Here is a 15400-nt window from a genome sequence, read left to right on the forward strand (position 1 = left end):
ATTTGTTGAGCTTTATATTATCCTGACTATTCTCTTCTTATAGAGTTGAATTTATTCTCTTTTTCTAACTCACTAAGCTCTCCCCCCTCTCTCTCTCTCTCTATATATATATATATATATATATATATGTGTGTTTGTGTGTGTGTGTGTGTGTGTGACAGACTGAGAGAGTATGTGTGTATGTATGTGTGTAGGTAATAACCAACAATACTTCATACTCCCTAAAAAAGCAAATATTTTGATATGGGCAATAATTTTTTTCATCCATTCCTGTAATAAAACAACAATTATCTATAGAGAATATTATATTGCATAATTGATGCGTGTAAAGAGAGAGATGATCGCAAGGGGAAATAGACGCATGCGGGCAAACAAGTCAAATCTGCCTTATTCAAAATTGCATTTAATGTCTGCTTTTCCATCTACGGTTTTATTTTACACCTACAATTCTATATCTATGATTGTAACATGCACACTCTTTCTTATCCAGGATTGCATTTGGCCCTGTCGGTGGGGCATTAAAATACACCGACTGCCCCCTTGCAGAGGGTAAAAGTCCCTCAATGGGGATCCTGGATATGACCTTAAACTATATCCAGTGGTGAGGCCCCAGCTTGTGGGTTTTGGGGAGTGTGGAGCCACCCTTTAATTACCATTGCTCTCAGGTCCACTCTGACCCGGAGTGGTAGTACCTGTTAAGGTTCCAACTATGGGTTAAATAGAAACCGACTTGAAAACAAAAAATATATTCTATTAAAATTTTTTTCTTCAAAATCTTTGGATTCGGCATTAAATAACCCGAAAAGGGTCGATATGTCGTAAAACAAAAACAACCAACCAACCAACCAACCAGGATTGCATTTAATATCTAACTTTTTTGTTGACGATCATATTTTATATCTACATTTATATTTAGCTTTTTTTCTCCCGCTCTTTTTCTCCTTATATTTTTTGCTCACAGTGTGTTATTAATTTAGTTCGCCTTTAACGTATCACGTTGGTTGTGGTTTCAATTTATTGACCTTTGTTGTTATCCATTGTCTGTCGAAAAGAAAAATCCTTTAAGGAAAATCCAAATAAAATGTAGCTGTTAATCAATCATATTAAACTCTTCTCACCCACTCTCTCACTATCTCTCTCTCTCTATCCCTCTACATACATATATATATATATATATATATTCACGTATGTATATATATATATATATACATGCATATATACAGATACGTATATATATACATATATATATATATATATATATATATGAAGGCTTCCTTCAGTCTTGACAGACTATGGATACCCACTGTAAGGGTGCCTGCGCGTGAAATTTGTGTGGCAAGACTTGCGCAACCTCTAACCACGCCTCTCCTGAGTCAACATTGTTGCATACCAGTGGCAAGTTGAGGTACAAGACGACTGGAAACAATGCCAAGACAAGCGGAGAGCACATGCAGCGCCTAGAATTCCCAAATGGTCACCCATCTGGTATTAGCCAGGCTCAACGTTGCTTAACTTCGGTGATCTGACGAGAACCGGTGTGTCAACGTGATTATGCCATATATATATATATATATATATATATATATATATATATATATATATATATATATATATATATATATATATATATATATATATATATATATATATATATATATATATATATATATATATATATATATATATATATATATATATATATATATATATATATATATATATATATATATATATATATATATATATATATATATATATATATATATATATATATATATATATATCAACGTGATTATGCCGTATATATATATATATATATATATATATATATATATATTAGTTTTTTAATATTTAAATTTCATTCAGAAAAATATAATTTTTAAAACATAATTTCTTCAAAGTATTTTCCTTAACACACGGATTTTCGATGTGTATCCCAGTCAGCTATAGTGTATCGATACACTGTGCGGTGGAGAGGTACATCTGAAGACTTGTTGCATTTCAGTTTTTTCTTAACTGATACAACCGAGTGATCAAAAGATCTCGGACGAGATAAAACGGAACATGAACATAGTTCAGGGGAAGTTGTAAGAAAAAAAGTTCTAGAAGGCTTGCATACTGACTGGTAGTATCTGATACACGGGTGGGTTCGTGAATGATCTGAGTGAGGGGATAAGCAATAGACATGGCATGACGGAACCTCCCTTCATCATCTGTCTTGTCTGAATGGGTCAGCCATTCCCCATTGTGGACATTGAAGTCACCACAGATGTGAATGTTAGCCGAAGGATAAGCAGACAGGATGTGGTCAATTATCTCAGATATGCTCTTAAAGATAGTAACTCCGCTGTTGTGCGGGCGATAGAAGGCAAATATAAATGCAGTGGTCTAAGCAAGTGCAACTCGGAAGCTCATACAAGGTAAATCAGGGTCTTGTCTGGAGATATCCCTACCACCCGGAAAGCCATCTTTAATGTAGGCACAGATTTCATCTTATTAGTTAATATTCGATTGGATTCAAAATACTTTAGCTTCTCAGCACATACAAAGAAAATATATTAAAGATTAAATTATATATATATATATATATATATATATATATATATATATATATACGCCCTAAATATACAATATATATATACGTACATATATATATATAAATATATATATATATATATATATATATATATATATATATATATACACGTCTAAAAGACAGTACTGTTTATCAAGTGGTCTCACGTAGTTCACGTTTATCAGTGACCATGGGTAGTCAGCTTTGGGCTAAGGGCTAAATTGAATAAGTGAAACTTTAGCAGCTAGTGCACATACTCTGCATGTTCTCGTTTTTTCTTTAATGCTCTTGATCATGTTTTTCCAATACACGTATTAACGCATTGAACTTTTCATTCCGGTGACGCCAGGGTGTCCGGTGTGAAAATCCTTGAATGTTTTTTTGGGGGATCGCTGGAACTATTTCGCTCTCCTTATAGCTGGCTGCATGTTAAGAAAACCCCTGCTGCTTCTTACTCAGTCTGTAGTTTTTCATTTGTTTCTCTTATAAAATGGTGGATTTCAACTTCTTTTCTTATATCATCAAGAGTAACGGGAAGTTCCTTCACTCTCTGATCTTAGTGATGCAATCGTCGAGTCTTCAAATGGTTTGCCATTCCTTGGTATTAACGGGTATAGCTCGTCTGCGTGTCCTAAATTTTTTGACGGAAGGAACTTCATAACAAAGTCGTAATTTAAGAGGATTTTTCCCCAATGTGACCAAAAGGGTGTGGCGCCAACATATCGCCGACTCCTAACGTCGTGTGTCGTGGATTTTTCGTTCGATTATTCCTCTTATTGCCGGATCATCATGTCCTCGCTGGCGACTCTCGATGGGAACACCCGTGGTTTCAAAAAGTTAAAAGATAATAAGCCGTGGCACAAAGAAAAGAAAAACAAACGCCAATGTTTTACGTGTAATTGACGGTTGGACTTGTGAGTGTGTGTGTGTTTTCGCCCCCGTTCTATTGATGTTACGCTCCTTTGTCTGTCGCAATTCGTCTCTAATTCTGTTCGCAGTAAACTCTAAAAACTGTCCAATCGTTGTCACAATCAACTCTCGTCCACCGTGAAGGGCATCTACTTGTCACTGACTGTATTCTCCTAGTTGGTATCTGAAGTCTCCCCCACCCTCCTGCCACTGGGAAGCTTCCCTTTTCTTGCTATCTGTAGGCTTGATCTAAAAATGCCTACAGATTCATTGTTTGCTACTTCCAATTTTATTGTTTATTGTAGGACATTTCCTATTCCTTTTTCTACTGCACCCCCTCTTCTCAGCAATTAGTGACTCAAGTCCACCTAAGGTCCACTTTACATTATCACACCAGCTTTAGAGCGTGTTTGCCATATGTGTAGAAAACATTTTTTTTCGATCCAAAGATACAGGCTATCGGCTTGTGGTCAGTGTGAACTTTGAAATGTAATACATTGAGAAATCTGTGAAATCTTATTATCGCGAAAATGATGTTTAAGTATTCTTTCTCTATCTGGGAATAATTCCTATCTGCGGGTAGTAGGTCTCTCGATGTGTGTGCTATCGGTTTCGTAGAACCGTCAAGCATTTTATGCAAGATACACGCGCTGATTCTATATGCAATCGCGTTACTTGCGACGATAATGCAAAACTCTGGATTGTATTAGGTCAGGAATAGTTCTGATGTGAGCACCTCTTTTAGCTTTTCGAACGCCATCTTGCATTCCGTGGTCCAATTCCAAAACGTGTCCTTTCTAAATAGTTCATGTAGAGGTGGTGAAATGTGAGGATATTAGAAATGAAGGTTTGATAGTTATTTGTTTAAGCATATTTTTTTTTATTGCTATGAACTTTTCTGGTTCGGGCCGTCATCCATTCCTATCTATTATCTCCCCAAGGTGTTTTATTTGGCCGAGGAAAAATTCCCATTTAGTGTCTTTAAGTGTGAAGCCGTGTTTTATTGTTGTATCATAAAAGGGTACCGTTTATGATCGTCTTATGTCCTGTCTATTTGTGATATATTCATATCTAATTGTCCATATGCTTGTGTGTGTGTGTGTGTGTGTGTGTGTGGTACATGTATTTTGGACATACCTTACTTCATGCGTCGTTTCTCTTGTCCACCTAGAATTCATCTCGTTCTTTGGAGGGGAGACTGGAAACCTGTTTTGGACGAATATTCATTCACTTCAAGACAATGAAATGATTTTATATAGTTTTTTTTATTCACCTTCTAGATGTCGATCTCATAAGAATGGAAAGTGAATGTCTCCAATTGAATAGGTCTTATTCTCACACACGTCAGCGCCGCCCCCCCCCAGTGAAGGGGAGGGGACGACCTGTTTAGCCGTCTGTTCTTCTCTACGTGCAAACCCAAACTAACTGACTTTAGCTAACCTGATTATATGACTCACACGTAGATCCGATCAGCTGACCCTTACTTCCGGTATAACGCGTCTACAATATGATTTAGCATATTTCTTCCTTATTTTCGATCTATTTCGTAACAGCCGTACTCGTTTATCTTTTTTCGAAAACATCTTAAATGTGTTTTCTATGTTGCTCTATAGATTCGCTTTTCGTTAGAATATCAGCCAGATATCCGAGGACAACATCTGTTGTAAGACAGCTGGTTGACATTGTATCCTGAAAGCTAATCTATTGCATTTTAATCGTCCCTTGTAAGTCGTTATGCATAAGAGCTTGTTTCATTAACAAGAATCTGGATGTACGCTTCGCTCAGATACATTTTTGAGAGTATTTCCCCTCTATTTAGTCCCGTAAACACATTCTCGGGTCTGGGTAGCGGGTAAGGATGATCCTTAAGTGCGGCATTCAACCTAATCGAGAAGTCTGCGGAGACCCTTATATATATATATATATATATATATATATATATATATATATTCTTAAGTAATTGGTTAACGTAACGTTCCGATTATAGTTTGAGTAATAATAAATATACAATTATAAACTGTTTAAAGTTCAACTAGATGATGGATGAGGGAAATAGAGGAAAGTATTTCTGTAGATTGAAATCGGGCGAGCCCAGATTCCCAAATTATACAAAATGCATTAGAGAAAATCAGTTGCTATGATTTTAACACCTAATGTAGAACATTATTCGAATAATATAAATTATCGACCTTTGTCTACGCAATTTCAAACCTAGGAGAGTTTATGTTCGTAATATTGAATTCCAGTAAACATTCCAACTTATATCTAATGTGAGATATTTGTGTAATATGTATATATATATATATATATATATATATATATATATATATATATATATTGTGTATATTTAGGCAGCATTTTCTCATTTAGAAAATATTATTGAATAGCACGGAATTATTCTGTTTTACAAAAAAAAAGAATAGTCCTTTTTGTGTTTTTTTTTTCGAAATTGTATATGCTGGATCCATAATCGCGAGCGCTTTCGACAGAAGTACTTCTATCATCCTCAGGCATATTGTAGAAATGTAGTGTAGGGATTGTTTTTTAATATATATTTGTCTATATATATATATATATATATATATATATATATATATATATATATATATATATATATATATATATATATATATATATATACTAGCATTTCAGCCCGTCGTTGCCCGGGCGTGTGAAGGTGTATGTTGAGCAAAAAGAAAGCATTTATTGTTTGAGGCTCAAATCCAGTTATTCAGTTAGATCCATGTCCAAGAAACTTATATCTAAAATTTAGACCCAAAATTGGCGGAGGATTTCGGTAGAGTTCTCATAGATCAAATCGTTGAACTTTGACCCCTTAACAGCCAGATGTCTGGGCGACAACTGATCACAAATATTTTCAGAAATCTCAGTACCCTGTGTATTAAATTTCGAGTCTGTAGACTGAAAATTGACAGAGTTATTGCGTAGGGAAATGTACACAGAACACACACACAGACACACACAGACATGTTCACTTTTATATATATATATATATATATATATATATATATATATATGCATGTGTATTTATGTATATATACATATATTTATATATATATATGTATCTATCTATCTGTCTGTCTGTATGTCTCTCTCTCTCTCTCTCTTTATATATATATATATATATATATATATATATATATATATATAAGTGTGTGTGTGTGTGCGTGCACCCCCCGGTTCATATAAGAAATTTGATACAGAACGAAGGTAGATTTTAAGGAAGCAATAAAATATGAGTTCATTTTCATAAAATGAATTGGCGTTTATTTAACCACAAGCTGAAAGTATTCCTCTAAAAAATATTTTATTTCCCACTCACCCATTAGTCTGGTAAAATGTGCTTAAATGATGAGATATGGGAAAAAAGCGGTAGGACATATAAAAAATAATTGCGAAACTTACTTTAAAGCGGGAGAACATGAAAAGAAAAGTCGATGTTCCAGAGGTTTTGTTTAGCGTCTACTTAAAAATAAATGTGTCTTCCTCACCTCCATTGGATAGAAAAAATTAATAAGTTTTTAAAACACACACACACACACACATATATGCATATATATATATATATATATATATATATATATATATATATACATTTGAATCATTTTACGTCTTACACGCATTTCGCAGCTAATAACAAAATGGACGTTAGACGTAAAAGTGTAAAACTGTTCACACTGGCCGAGAGAAAAAGAAATAAATCACATAAAATTATGAATGTAGATTGATTTTTTTCCTTTGTCAATAGTAAACAAAATATATGCTCTGAAAACGAAAAAATAACTTTCATTGAGTTTGTTACTTAAGACAATTTTGTCGATATTATAACGGATCAAAGATTATATATATATATATATATATATAAATATATATATATATATATATATATATATATATATATATATATATAAAGTTAAAAAAAATCAAAACGTGCGAGCTTCGGATGTTTTTTTGAATGTTTTTCACTACTTTGTAGCTTGTTCAACATTTGTTTTATCCGATATATCCTTTGTCCGATAAAATGCATGCCCATTGGCTGATAGGAAGCGCATGGTGGATACTAGAAAGCTGATTGGCTAACTAAAATCTCAATAGAAGAGGAGTATATAAAACGATAAACAACCACAGAATTCGTGCATAAGCCTGAAGAGTCCTGGGTGAAACGCGGAATATTCAGTGTAGCTTAATCACCATATATATTTTATAAATTACTATATATATATATATATATATATATATATAAATGAAACAAGTCTATATTCAAAAGTCCATGATGGTGACCATCTTACAAATTATTCCTTTAATTTAGGTTATTTACAATTCTTGACAGTATATGTCAACCAAATTAAAGGAATACATTGTAAGATAGTCAACATGATGAACCTTGGAATAGAGACTCGTTTCATTCATTTATTATATTGCTCTGTAATTATATTGAGCTTCTTTAATAAGGATTGATATAGATTATGAGCCAATTAAGTATATATATATATATATATATATATATATATATATATATATAATGTTGTTGTGGGGAATCACCCTCCACATGGACTGCTCTATCCATTATATAAACCGTAGGCCTTTTGACCACAGGTGTGGATTAAACACCAGAGCGAACCTCGCCTGCTCGGTGACGTTTACTACTCTTTTTAGTTGTAACCTTTTTACATTTTTTTACGTTTTACGTTTAAAAACAGTGTTCTAAAGAACTAAACACAGACGATATTGGATTCAAGGAGCATACTAAAATCCAAACCAGTAACAACACTGCAAAAAAATACTCGCGTTGAAATAGTATTCTAAAAATACTAACGACGTCGGACTCAAATGTTTTCAAGCCTAAGGAAGTGTCTAACATAGCACTTGCAACTGAAAAACACGCAAATCATTAAAGAAACAAAAGAGTTGAAAAGAAACAAGTTCGTCACGACTTTCAAAGATAGCGCTGTACTTTTGCAAAAAGAAAAAAGGTTCGTCGGGACTTACAAAGGGAAATTTTTATACTTTTGGAAAAAGAATTCGTCACTTGTGGTTTCTCTGCTAAAAGCGGGCGTTATTTTTTTTCTCTGGAGAAAAATATACACTTGATTTTTTTTTGCTTTAGACAAGGAACTTTTTATATATCTATGTTTCTTTCTGTTCGTTTGATTGTCTGGAGGAAGAAATAAGAAAAAATAAAACGGTTTTGTAAAATTCAGCGAACGTTTTGAAAATGCTAATGCTGACAAAGCAAAAAGGATTGAAAGTAGCGCTGGAACATTTGACCAACTTACATATCGATGCCGCAAAGCGTCAGTCACAATCAGAAAAAAAAACACTGGACTTAACGTCAAATACGATTCGAGGAACAGCAAAATGAATTTCAAAAACAGCCGAACGTCAATTAGAAGTTCAAAAACAGTTAGCCGAACGTAAATTACGAACAGAGGAATTGATTACAGAATTTGTTAAGAATAATGCGAACGTGGAAAGCAATTCAGCATTTTCTCAGAATACAATATGGACCACGATAGGCAATTTTAAATATGAGGAAGAGGAAAAATCATTCGCAGCGTATTTTCGGCGTTATGAAGATTGAATATTGACTGCAGCAACTGGTCTGATCAAAAGAAAAGCAGACTTCTACGAAAATTGGAAACAGCTGAACATGATAAATTCGTGGATTACATCTTGCTTCGGAAAACATTCATTGAGACTGTAAATTTGTTAACAGAACTTTTTTCGCCGAACACGTGTCTTTTCCATAAGCGTTGGAGATGTTTGAATGTGGTAAATGACGATTTTGCCACCTACACAGCTGTAGTGGACAAACACTGTGATGACTTTAAGTAGCCTGAACTAACAGCAGACAATGTTAAATGTCTTGTGTTTGCGTAAGGGTTAACCTCGGGAAAAGATGCGGAAGAGTCATTACGAAATTAGAAAATGAACCGAACTATATACTCCAAAAATTGACTGAGGATTGTCAAAAAGTAAAAATTATAAAATAAGATACAAAAAAATATCAAAGCAGGCATCGCGAATATAAAAATGTAACTAAGAAAATCCCGTCGAAATGGCACACAGACACTAGCCACCGAAACTCAGAAAAAACTAAAAGCACCGAGCACTTGTTTCAGAATCGGTGGAATACATTGGATAAGGGATTGCCCATTTTTAACAAAAAGATGCCATTCATGCAATAAATGTCAAGATTGGGAGAACTCCATATTACAGCGATCATCTGGTAAGATGCAGCAATCATATATATATATATATATATATATATATATATATATATATATATATATATACATACATTTAAGCACATCTGATTAAACCTGACAGTTATTCTTTTTTCTGGATATCTTTTCGATTCGCCGTGATGTCTTTTTTTTTTATTCCAATCGGCATCTTGTACAGAATAGATCCCAAAAGTTGTTGTTCAGCCAGATTCTACTCAAGCGCTTTTTATCGGTGCGTCCGATTATCATTATTGTTGTTGTTGCCTTTTTCAATTTTTTCTTTTGCGGTTTAGTATATTTATATTTTTTTGCGCTAGTCTGTACAACGTGCTGAAGTAAATTAAAAAGACCACTCGCCGAATCAAAAAGATACCCAGAAAAATCGGAAAAAAAGAATCATCTTCTAGTTCAATCAGATGTGCTTGAAAACAATTTGTTGTCAAAATACACAAATACATATGCATATACATATACATACATACATACATACATACAGGCATATATATACATACATGCATATATATATATATGTATGATAAAAGGTATAGTTATTCTGACAGTTTTCTAACATTTTACCTGCTTGATTATATTAAGAGGCGAAACGCCGATGGGTGGCAGCAAAGACAAAAAATAAATATGGCTAATCTACATAGTGAGAAAATACATAGTAAGTATGCTAATCCAAATTCTAAGCTACCTCCTGACTTTTTACTCGTTAAGGTAAAATAATATATACATAAATAAGATTTTATGAAGGTAGAATGCTTAATATAGTCGCATATAGAAAGGATTGTACTGCTATTTCATTTATATACACGCATACTATTGTAAGGTGATATACTACATTGTGTATCTATTTTCAGCGTTTACTTCCTCTGTTCTCAATATGTGAGTAGAACTCGTTTGTATAAAGAATAAAATATGCCTATGGTTAATAAAGTAAACAGAAGCGCCCATGTTTCATCAGTGCAGGAAATCATCAGTCGAGCTGTCTAGCAATAAAAGTGCTAATGGTTAATTATCTCAATATTTAATAAAATGCAAACAATTTTTCCCGTCTAAAAAAAAAAACAAAAACATTATATTAACATTATATTAACAAGACGGCGCATATAAATATTATATGGTCACACTACCTAAAACTGCTTGCTGAAGGTTTTTCTGATATTATCAGTCCCTTTTTATTCATTAATCCCTATCATATTTCAGAGGAAAATCGCTCTTAAAAACAAATCATATTTACAGATATTGCCAGGATAACTTATTTTTTCTCTCGAACACCCATAGTTCACAGAAGTAAAGAGTCTTCGTTTTTCGCGCTTTATTGTATTTATTATACTATATGGTTATGCGATTTTGTCTTTCGCTTAAAACGCATTTATTATTTAAATAATAACACTCCCGCCATTTTCAGTTTTACGTCTAACGACAATTTCGTTGACTACTCAGACACAAACCGTTATTCTACAGTTTGAATTTAGCGCACATGCCACAATATTGATTTGTGGAATTCAACATGCTATTATTTCCAAATTTAATAAAAAGCAACCAATTCTAAAGAAAGCTTTCCTAGGTTTTTCAACTTTGAAGTCAATAATTGTTAAATTATATTTCGAAATTAAAGAAATCAGAAAGAGAAAGAGTGAAAACACAAACCACGTGTTCCAATGGGTTAAAGAAATTTTTCATAGATTCTAAACCTATAAGTATATAATTTCTATCGTCATAGTCGGTGGTCTGGAATTTTACTTAGATATAAAAACACATATGTGCGTCAGCAAGTACGATATTAAAAGAAAATCTATTTTCATTATTTTTGCGATCGTCGCAGCCGCCATCGTAACCGTTGTCGAAGTCGCTGTATCCAAATTTTACGTAAACTTATCTATAATATGAATATCACCTGTATGTTTAAATGTATGTATGTATGTCTGCCTAAATGTCAGATCATGTCATATGCTACTGGTACCATGTAACGCAGTACTACCTGCTTCATGGTCGGGTCACCGGCGACTAAACTAGTTCCCCTACCAGCCTTGTTTGGTTAGGAAGGTGGCTAGTCTCCCTGAAGGATTTAAAACAAGACCTTCCAAAGGGCGAATGGACCCTTTTCCGAATTCAACGGCCAACTAGCACAGTGTGTGTATGTGTATGTATGTGTGTGTTGGGATGGAGAGGGCTCCCGTAAGCCGTGGTGAAGACAACATTTCTAGGAGAAGCAAATCTCTGATTTAAAAAACCATAAAGCGGGAGACCAGTAACCGCATTAAGCTGGTCTACAGTTTAATTTGTTGCTGGCTATTTTGCTCTGGATCTCAACATTTTGAACTGAGAGAGAGTCTTAGCTGTCGTACAAAGCTGTAATATAATCTGTGTATAAATGCGCCACTTCCGGTTTGGCAATGAACGCAACGGCAATGACGACCCGTTTTTTACATTCTTTTCCCCAATCGCGGTACAGGTTCGAGCCTGCCTGCCTACTACCAAGTTTTTTTTTGTTTTTTTTTTTTTTTGCTCAACACACACCTCCAAAATCCCAGGCTACACTGGGCACCCAGGCTAGTTGAAATATAAAAATATCAATGCGTTATTATGTTATGGAATCGGCGTTAGTGGAGGATCTCCTAGTTTCTATTCCTACAAAATTTATAGGATTAAAACATTGTCCAAAAGCATTATATTTGGGTTATCAGTACATTTCATATTTGTCTTATTTCATTTATGATACATTCACGCGCTTATCAGTTAATAAATCTAGAAATGCAAATCCCGATCTGTGCTAACATAAGAACGTTATTATTTAGAAACCCATTCTTAACGTTAGATGTGGGAGACTTTTGTAACTACTATGTATTTCCAACTAACGTTTTAATATATTAACAATATCGTATGCAGTTAAATTTAACTTTAACATTATATTATACCTATAGCAGGTTCTGTATTCTGCATGAGTATGAAAACACACCTACACAGGCGCAGCAAATCAGGCTAGCTATAACAAAGAACAGGATGCTCCTTGCTTGGCTGAGGCTTCGAACAAAACTCGACATTGTTCATGACTACATTTGATCAACACTTACGGATACTGACGGATATTTTTAAGGTAACCAGTACGTGTAAGTAAACACTTCCAAACATATCATTAATCACCTAAAATTCAGTGTCCGCCAGATTTAGGAAGTGATAGTAACCACTTGAAAAGAGGTCATGAATGATTACCAGGGATTGCGGTTCCCGCCACTTGATGGCAGTGTCCGACAATTGAATACACGTGATTTGCCCTCCAATGCCAGCTCCTGTTCAAAAGTGACAATACTCACCTTGAAAAATCACTGAGCAGCATGTACTGCTAATAACCATCATATGCTCATGTAATCAACAATGCCCGCCAATGAATGACTACACGACAATTAAAACAGGCGATTTCATTTCAAAGCCGTCAAACGGAGACCGAAACTTGTCATGATCTATAGCTGCAGTGGAAGCAAGTGTCCACTAGTAAAGGCAAGTTACTGCCTCAAATCGCCAGTTACTAATTTTCTTCCTGCTTGAAGATAAAGTATTTCATTTCAAAGCAATCCAATATCGGTCAATATTTGTCACGACTGCCAGTAACTAACAGGGAATGTCGGAAACCGACAGTGACAGCTGTATAACCAGCCAGTAACCACCGATAAACGAAAGTAACCGAAAAAAACCTAGCAGTAATCCTGACCACTATTATCACTACCAGCCACTAACTGACACTGTCCGCCACTAGATGATAGGTTATTCTATTTCATAGAAGTTCAATAACAGCTCCGGGTGATCATGATCGACAGTGAACGACAATGAACGACAAATGGAAGCGAGTTTTCTTTAGTAAACGCAAGTAACCGGCTCCAAAATCCAACTAAATAACAATGACTAGCAGACCGACAATTATATATATGTTGGTTTAAATATAATTATATATTTTTTATACTTTTGTCAAATGTGAAGTATTTCCTTTCCGCATCAACATGTCAGTAATCAGTAATGAGAAGACGCTGAACTGAAATACATAAGGCCCGGGGTTCGAATCCTAACAAGAGTAAAGCTACGCTGAAGAGGGGTAGGAGCCCAAAACTGCGCGTGTGCGCAGATTACTGTTTTTAAAAAAATAATAAATAAAAATAGGCGTCTTTCTAAGAAAACACTGGATCTCCAAGGGGGAGTCGTTAACCTTAATATCGTTTAAAAAATCCATACGAAAAACTATATATATATATATATATATATATATATATATATATATATATATATATATATATATATATATATATGATATCTCTTATCCCTGTTCTTATAATTTTTCTTAGTGTTTTGATTAAAAAAAAATGTATGCACTAGTGTACATTTTTGTAGTGTCAAAATTTTTCCTTGTATATGCACATGCATCTATATAAAAAATTGTATAAATAATAATTGAAGTAAATTACATTAAAATAATAAATCCTAAATTTAATTAATAGAAATAATTGGAGGTAAATATAGATTAGGGTCAACCCCTTATGTGCTCACTGCGGAATAAGTTAGAACAAACTGTATGTGACTGTGGGAACACGCTGCGTATATTATTGTAACACCCTATAGGCATAAACAAAAAAAAAAAGAAAAGTGTATTTTGAAAACATCTTACTGTAAAAATTATTCACTATTTATACAGTAAATCTGCATAACGGATTTTTCTATAGAACGCATTATATATGACGGGGTTATATTTTAAATAAAGCTTCCAACATTTCGAATGTATGGGACTGTGGTTAAGAACGATTATCTATAACTTGATGCGACTATTCTCATCCCTGTAATTTCCTTCTGCCCATTTCGTGATTTGGATTAATTTAATGGTATAAGGATAATAGAAAACATATGTAAAAAGTGCTATATATGTAAATACCAGTAATGGGCTTAAACAAATGTGAGAATAAATGATTAATAAAACTGTAACCTTGTGTGGAATGAGTATAACATTTGGCCGTATAAAGTGGTGTGGCGCACACGTACACGCACACACGCACACGCATATATATACACGCATATATAAATATATATATATATATATATATATCTGAGAGTAAACAGTTAATAAAAAATGTTAAAAACACTTGGAAAAAGAGTACAAACATACTTAATCTGAAAAGGAAACACTTGATAAGTGGATAGTCCTTAATCCGCGGAGTTTCGAAGAAATACTTTCCTTCTCAGAGGATAGGAATTAGCAAAATGCAAGATCGGATTTTGCATACAAAAGTATTTGATGAAACTACAAGTAAGTCAAAAATCTTACTTGATAACAAAAAGTGAAGCAGAGGGAATATGGTGAAGAAAAAGGTGACGATAAATTCCAAAAATATAACTCCAAGAAAGTTAATAAAGTTTCCATTTGCACAAGTAAAATCCAAGGAAATCACGTAATTAGAAGATGGTTCAAAATAATATAATCGGCCGAAATCCATGAAATAATTCACAAATATGTACAAAGAAAAGAAAAGGGGAAAAGAAAAATAAGATATGCTTTTTCACCCGACTGCCGATAGATAATAAGAAAGATCAGGGAAGAAGAGTAAAAATTAAATGGTGATAGATTAAATATAAGAGAGAAAATGTTAAAATGACCCAGACAAAAAGGATGTTAAAAGGCGCG

General features: G+C 33.8%; 1 pseudogene; it reads right to left on the reverse strand.

Annotated features, from left to right (window-relative positions):
- Positions 1 to 1445: 1445 nt before the first annotated feature.
- Positions 1446 to 1562, reverse strand: LOC145241680 (5S ribosomal RNA; annotated as a pseudogene).
- Between the last annotated feature and the right edge of the window lie 13838 nt (positions 1563 to 15400).

This window comes from Euprymna scolopes, chromosome 2 (genome assembly GCF_053919585.1).
Source record: "Euprymna scolopes isolate OS-2025 chromosome 2, ASM5391958v1, whole genome shotgun sequence".
NCBI classification, from domain to species: Eukaryota; Metazoa; Mollusca; class Cephalopoda; order Sepiida; family Sepiolidae; genus Euprymna; species Euprymna scolopes.